This window comes from Penaeus japonicus, unplaced genomic scaffold (assembly GCF_977035675.1).
Source record: "Penaeus japonicus unplaced genomic scaffold, GWHDUDI00000001_assembly GWHDUDI00000018, whole genome shotgun sequence".
Taxonomy (NCBI): domain Eukaryota; kingdom Metazoa; phylum Arthropoda; class Malacostraca; order Decapoda; family Penaeidae; genus Penaeus; species Penaeus japonicus.
Window position 1 is genome coordinate 1,341,244 of NW_028234420.1, and position 7,500 is coordinate 1,348,743.

The window sequence follows — 7,500 nt, forward strand, 5'->3', positions numbered from 1 at the left end:
GAAAAGGGTTGAAAGAGATAGATACAATATATAAAGATCATTTTAATAAAACGTTATTAACAAAACTATTATTCTGTTGATTGAAGTGTCCTCTTTGAATAAACCCTTTTATGAACACTAAGGAATCGCAAATAAATTCTATGATTGAAAGACTAAAAGAATGAACATCAATTTGAATTCGATGATTAATGTTATTGTGGTTCACTGACCTTCCTTTTGAAGTCCCGGATGTGAAAGGAAACGGAGAGAGAAACGAAAAAAAAAAACAATAAGAAAAAGAAAGAATAGAATGAGAGGCGGGATGGGAATGATCAGGTGCGACCTTCATCACCATCATCATCATCGTCACCACCATCATCATCACCATCATCATCATCTTCAAACATTACTACTATTGATCAAATCATCTTTATCGTAATCGAACATATTGATTATCATTAGGTTTAGAATGTGCAATGATGATTATCAAATTGCATCTTCCAGCGATAGCAGAAACACCCACTAAATAAGAAAAAAATAAATGTTTCAAGATTGTACAGCATTTTCGAAATCCTATTCTGTTTATAATAGATTTTATCTCCTCTTATTGACATGTTCTGGTATTACCATTCATCTCAATGATTCTAAATAACATGATGTCAGTTTGGTCACATAACATCGCACTGTCAGGCAAATGGCACGTTTTGAAGAACACTTCCTATTAAAAGTTGAGGGTTAAACTTGAAACTCTCTTAGGGAAAAGAGAGACTTGGTTTGCCTCGACCAACAATACTTTCAGAACTTAAAGTCAAAGTTTTCTCTAAAAGATTGAAGGATTTTCCCTGTCTAATATGTAGCAGTAGCGAGCACATACGAAAAGAACATGTATATATAGAGAGATAGAAACACACACACACACACACACACACACACACACACACACACACACACACACACATATATATATATATATATATATATATATATATATATATATATATATATATATATATATATATATATATATATATATATATATATATATATATATATATATATATATTTATATAATATATATATATATATGTATGTATGTATGTATGCATGCATGTATATATGTACGAATGCATGTGTGTGTGTGCCTATGCTTCTTGTGTATGTATGTGCGAGCATCTTTACAGAAGTGTTTGTGTGTATCCTAGCATATCCTAACCCGATAGAAAAACACAGAATCTATGAACTTCTCCCCCACGCAGCTTCTCCGATACGCACGCAAACAAGAGGCAAAGTAGCGGACCGGCGCTCCAAAGAAAGGGTTCAATATCAGGTTTCTCGACCGGAAAACAAAAGCCGAATTCCTCCGTGTGAGCGAAAGGCCAGACACACACATACGCACGTTCCCAAGGGTTGCATTAAAACGAAGGGTTTTCTTCACAAGCAAACCTTCTTTTCTTATTGATATGTAATTCCAGATACTAAACCAAGTTCATTGTGTCAAATGTAACAAAATATATAAATGAGAATGAATAACCTAACAGCGCAATGCCTCTGACGCGTTTCGAGTAATTTATTCATCAGAATTACATGACAGGCGTTTATTTGATACGTGTCAGTCCCATCTCTTGAAATACGAAGTCATCCATTCTCATTTATTCCGGATATCGATGCTTTTCCTTAAAAAGAAAAAAAAAAAAATGTAGGTTAACATTGGACTATCCCGAGTGAGCAGCCCTTCCGAAAACATAGGCGGAGAACTTGTTACTGGTATGAGGTAGAAAACTCTTTATTACGTAATGTTGAAGACAGAATATTCCCGCTGATAGTGTTATCTTTAAGTGCTGTATTTGTTGGACCAGCATAAGATAACAATGTCCCTAAGAACATGCAAGAGAACAGATAAAAAAAATTATTGTCGGTATGCGAAAGACGGAAATTTTCAAGAATTTCCCCGGCTGAGATAAACTCTCTTCTTTTATCAAGGTCTTCTGTATAATAATGTCGGTCATGTGTTCGACCTATCTTATTTCATGCTTCAGTTCTCGTGTTTGCAAAGGCTGCTGATTCGCCAAGCTGTAGTTCAGGGTCGCGTAACATGATAAGGACACGTAGGATAGTGTGACTTACCGCTTATTAGCCAAGGGAGGGAAGGAGAGGAAGAGGGAAGTGAGAGATGGAGATGAGGAGAGGAAGGGAGAGGAAGAGAGAGTGATGGAAGGATGAGCAGGTAGGAGAGGTGTAGGGATATGGGGAGAGGAAAGGGAGAGAGAGAGAGAGGTGGAGAATGAGGAAGAGGAGAGAGGGGGGAGGGGCGGAAAAAGTAAGAGACGGAAATATAGAGGATGGGAGGATGGAGAGAGTTTGAAGATTAGGAAAGGAGAGAAAATGAGAGAGATGGCGATGGAAAATAAAGATGAAACCTAGAGAGAGGATAAATGGGAAAGAAAGCAGGGAGAAAAAAGGAGGATGAAAGGAAGACGGCGAAAGGGGAAGAGAAAGAAAAAAAAGAAGAGAAATCCCGAAAGACAGCTACGTAGAAACAGACACACACACAAACAAGAACAACTCTCCAAATAGACCTTCCACACTAACCATCTGCACGGTGTCTGTTGACCTGCTTTCACACCATCTTCAAAACATCCACTTAGAATGAAAGACCCTTTTTATTGAACTTTAAATACAAAAATAAGGTATACGACTTGAAAGCTTAAAAACTTCAGCCATAAAGACTAAAACAAGATCACAGGCAATAACAGGGAAGTTACAGGAAGTTGAAGAAAGAAAAAAAAAATATGGAAATAAAAATAAAAATAAACCAGTGTGAATGGCTGTTGTCATCTTGTTCTTTTGTGACGCCATTGTAAGGAGGTAATTATCTGATCTTATTCAGTTGCAAAGAACGTTTAGTATATGGAGTTTATCATTTGCACACGTGCACTTTTGTTTCTCGTCTTATAACATCGACAAAAACTGATAACTAAGATAAATATATAAAAGCAGAACAATTAAGTAGATAAAGCAGGAAAATACAATAGATAAAGTAGGAAAATACCATAAATAAAGCAGGAAAATACAACAGATAAAGTAGACAAATGCAATAGGTATAGCATAAAAAAAATACAAAAGATAAAGCAGAAAAACTACAATAGATAAAACAAGAAAATGGACTCAATGACCCCAAAAATAACAAAAGGTAAAGAGGTAGACGAAAAGGTTATAAAACGATTTTCCCACAAACTGAAACCTTCTCGGGTACTTTTGCTGCATGACATTATTCTCAGAACGAGGGAGGTAAAGTGAGTGATTATTCAAGGAGGAAATTATGCCTCCACAAAGAATCTCCCAATTAAGAGAGGCATAATCCGTGACAAGAAGTTCAGGGAAGTTTGGAGTCGAAGAAATTTTAATCTCTTCCTCTCTCTCGGTTCTTTTCTTTCTTTTTTTCTTAGTCTGTTTCTTTTTTTTAGTTTTTCTTATCCTAGTGTTTCTCATACATATATATGTATATATATATATATAATATATATATATATATATATATATATATCTATATATATAGATATATATATATATATATATATATATATATATATATATATGTGTGTGTGTGTGTGTGTGTGTGTGTGTGTGTGTGTGTGTTTGTGTGTATATGTATGTATGTATGTATGCATGCAAATGATTTTACATGTATATGCTTATTCATATGTGTCCCCATCAAATCCATCCTCACTCCAGAGCCATCCTGTCTACCATCAACTGAAATTAATTAGTCGGAGTAAAGTTTTGCAACATCACGGGCGCTCGCTTGCGTCGCTTGCATTTTATGTCTCTTTGCCCTTAATTTAACGCCGTCTGTCCATGTACTGAGCGCGGGGGTCTCACTGCTGTACTGCTCAGGTGGTACTTGGTGTTTAAAAGGGAAATTATGAAAGGGTTATGAAAAATTGAGAGAGAGAGAACGGGGGGGAGGGGGAGAGAGAGAGAGAGAAGAGCGAGGGGGAGAGAGAGAGAGAAAGAGAAGGAAAGAAAGGAGGAGCGAGGGGGAGAGAGGAAGAGATGAAGAAAGAGATAGAGAGAGGGGAGAGAGGAAGAGATAGAGAAAGAGAGAGAGAGAGAAAGTGACAGAGAGAGAGAGAGAGGAGAGCGAGGGGGAGAGAGGAAGAAATAGAGAAAGAGAGAGAGAGAGAGGGAGACAGGAAGAGAGAGAGAGCTAGAGAGGCGACATCCCTCCCCTTGCATTCCCTTTGAGATTCTTCAGCCAGCGGACAGCTTCTCCCATGAGCCACTTCCTGCGCCGCCCTCCGCTCTCTTTTAAGATAACATTTCCATAACATTTTCTGAAAATGAAGATATTCTGGTCAGCAGTTTTTTTTTTCGTCATTTTTATATGTATATATTTAGTTTTTATATTTAGTTTTTACCTTCAAATTTCTCGTGTCTTTTTATTGAGTTTCAGTTCGAAAGGAAGACAATTGGCGTTCTGCAGGTCGTCATCACAGCAAGGAAATGCAGCTGGGTTTCACTTGAGGGTTTTCTTCTTTTTCTTCTTCTTTTTTTTCTCTTTTCCTTTGCTATTCTCTTTTAATTTCTCTTTATCTTTTATTTGTTTATTTATCATTGTTTTTTTTTTTTTCTTCTTTTGCATTTTCTTTTGTCTTCTCTCTCCCACTCCTTCTCCCTTTCTCACCCTCTCCCCCCCTCTCCCACCTCCTATCTTTCTCTCCCTCCTCACCCTTCTTCCCTCTTCCGCGTAATTATTCAGATTTGAATATGATTTCCGGTCCATGTCTCGCATCTGAATAATGAGGAATGAAAAAGAAAGACGGCTATGGTACGTTTTCCATACGGTTAGCAGCCTTTTGTGTTCTGTTTTGAATTTGAATGCTTCAGTAATGTATTCGTTTTGTTAAGGCCAACGATGGATATATATACACAGATTGACACAAATATGGGCATATATGTACTGCACACACACACACACACACACACACACACACACACACACACACACACACACACACACACACACACACACACACACACAGAGAAAGAGAGAGAGAGGGAGAGGAAGAAAGAGTAAGAGAGAGAGGAAGAGGAAGAAAGAGTGAGAGAGAGGAAGAGGAAGAAAGAGTGAGAGAGAGAGAGGAAGAGGAAGAAAGAGTGAGAGAGAGAGAGGAAGAGGAAGAAAGAGTGAGTGAGAGAGAGAGAGAGAGAGAGAGAGAGAGAGAGAACTATTTTTCTAAGGAAGAAACCAGAGATCCTTTCCCACGTAGTGAGCGACGTCCCTCAGCCTCCCGGAAGCCGAGTAACGACACAAGCCTCTCCCTGAACGACAGCCCCCTTCAACGCCTCCCCTTCAACGGCTCCCCATCAACCCCACGGGCGTCAAGGGAGCCACAAAGCACCGTCTCAGGGGCGGCTCAATCGCGACGGAGCGAGCTAATACCGGAAGACGATTTCGTAATAGAAGATTTCGTAGTTCGTGTTCGCAGTATGGTAATGAGTCTCGTTTTAGTGGCTCGTTTCAAAGGCCCTTGGTTGGTTCGGGCGAATGAGGGCCTTATAATCCTCTGCCAGAAGGATGAGTTTGCTTTGCCTTATGATTCTGAAGGAGGGTCGATTGGGGACTGTTGGCTGTTTCTTTGGTTGGAAATGACGGCGTTTCGAGGCCCGTTTTGTGCAGATTTGTTCGGTGTTTGGAGTCGCTGGTGCTTGAGGGCGGAGGGGGATGGGGGGCTGTGAATGCTTGCAGCAGTATAGGTGTATGTGTATAACATGCGTCTTTTGGTCATTATATTTTTTTTCATATTATCATAGTGCGTTTTATGTGTATGGATGTATGTGCCAGTGGCATTTTGTCTCGTTTGTTTGTCCGTGTTTGGTTGTGACAGTTTGCGTGTACCTGGTTGTGCGAAAGTGGGCGGTATTTGTTTGAATGTGCGTATATATATGTACCCGTATGTGCCCATGTGCAAAGGAAATATAATATACGTCCATGTGCGTATAAGCACGCGTGTGCCGACTTTAATTGTAAATTTATATAATCTCGGCTCCGTGTCTGATTAATGCCGCGGTTTGGCCCCATTTCGCATATTCCATTAAAGTGACAATTACATATTCATTACCGGCCTATTGATCGCCTTTCGCCGGAATCCGGCCGCCGTCTCGCTCAGCCGTCAGAGCAGCTGGGCGGCGCTCGCTGTCAGCTGTTCTTTTCGTGGGTTGGATCCCCTTATTTTTTTCCTTTATTCCCCTTCTTTGCCTCTTCTTTTTCTGCTTTTTATGTTTCTTTTCCCTCCTCCTTTCCTTGTTCTTCCTTTTTTTCTCATTCGCATTCTCGTTCTTATTCATATTCTTCTTTATTTTACTTTTTTATGTTTTCTTATTATTCTTACTCTTATTTTTCTTCCTCTCATTATCCTTCTCCTCCTTTTTTTTCTTTTTATCTCCTTCTTTTTCTTATTCTCCTTTTTCTTCTTCCTCTTCTTATTTTTCTTGTTCTTTTATTAACGTTTTTTCCTAGTTATCTCTCGTTTTACATCATCACCCTGTGCCCAGATTAATGTCAATTACAACCATTAAAAAACTGTCATTAATTTTGCAAACAAAACTATTCATCTGTTTATTTGTCAGTCAATCAATCTATTCATCTCTCTCTCTCTCTCTCTCTCTATGTGTGTGTGTGTGTGTGTGTGTATGTATGTGTGTGTGTAGTTATATATGGGTGTGTGTGTTTGTGTGTGTGTATATATATATATATATATATATATATATATATATATATATATATTATATATATATTATATATATATATATATATATATTATAATATATATATATATATATATATATATATATATATATATATATATATATATGCACATATGTTTGTGATTATACATGTTGACGCAGAAATATCCATATCGCGTCTACACCGCTAGTAATTAGCGATCTTTAAGCGGAAGGCGCTCCGTCAGCGTAGCCTAAGGTTCTCCCGCTGCCTCGTTTCGGTTGCCATGGTAACGCACCAGGCATCGGTATGGTTGATATTTCTGTGATAAAGTTTCTCCTCAGGTGGACTTTAAAGTAGACATTGTGTTTTGTTATTTATTCTCGTTATTTCTACTTTACGTTAAAGTGACTTTGCTTAAGTGTTGTTATTGACAGTGTGTTCATATATATGATTTTTTTTTATTGTTATGAGGAGCTCTGACGTCATGTTATTTTTGCCGTGTTTAGTTTCGTAAGGATTAATATCATCGTGTATTTTGAAGATACTGGAGTTCAGTATGTCCTTTTATGGTTGTGATTTTATATGTCTATGCATTGCAGCGTTTTATTACTGTGTTATTATATAATTATCTAAGACATCTAATAGTTTTAGATATTCATTTTTATAGCACTTTAGTAATCTCATCATGTTTATTCATCCATTCATAAACTTGATTCATAACCCAGAGATATGACGAAACGACCTTTGACCTTTCGAAATGTGACTCACCCCCCCCCCCCTCCTCCCTCCCT

General features: G+C 38.0%; 1 protein-coding gene across 1 annotated transcript in view; it reads left to right on the plus strand.

The window, feature by feature from the left end:
* Window positions 1–7,500, plus strand: part of LOC122246087 (solute carrier family 35 member F1) — a 65,941-nt gene that overhangs the window by 30,688 nt on the left and 27,753 nt on the right. The window lies entirely within an intron of this gene.